Raw genomic sequence first — 723 nt, forward strand, 5'->3', positions numbered from 1 at the left:
TAAGAAGTATTGCACCTAATTTGTAATAAAATTTCCATAGCATTTATTGAAGTATTGCTTAAATAAAATGTGTCCATATGTTGCAGTTTGGGCTCCTGATGTGTGGAAAATGCAATTATTTAGTGTAACTCTGTTGAAAGACTGGTTGAAACCTAAGGTTCCTGTTAACCAGTGTTATTGAGGGAGAAGAGACTGAGAAGGACTAACGGATGTCATTTTGAATTAGCTCTGCTGGTCTTGTGGTTGCTAATCTCTTACAGTCATTTGTCACCATTTCCCCAATATATGGCTGGCCGTCCCAGCAGATAAACTCAGGGAGGGCAAAAATTAAAAATAGACACCAACCTGCCACTCAGAGCATTATGGTTCAACGTTTTAAACAACATTTATGGACACACCACTTTATCAAAACAGTGTTTTTGGATATTGTAGGTGTTTGCAGAATTTAAATATGATTGGTGTGACAAATAGTTTGAGATGAGATATTTCTGATTAACATATCAGTAAGTACAGTTACGATGCAATGTAAAAATCATGCATTCTGTGCATTTCATTTTAAGTTTTAGATTTTTGAGTCATCCAGAGGTCAGGATTAGGTCATGTCCACAGATGTTCACTGTTACCCTTGAGAAGTGATCTGTTTTTCACCATTGCACGTGACTAATGATCAATCATGCAATGATTTTACCTCAGTTAATGTAAGCATGCAAATTATGTATTTCT

The sequence above is a fragment of the Danio rerio genome, chromosome 11, assembly GCF_052040795.2.
Source record: "Danio rerio strain M-AB ecotype USA chromosome 11, GRCz13ab, whole genome shotgun sequence".
In the NCBI taxonomy this organism is placed as follows: domain Eukaryota; kingdom Metazoa; phylum Chordata; class Actinopteri; order Cypriniformes; family Danionidae; genus Danio; species Danio rerio.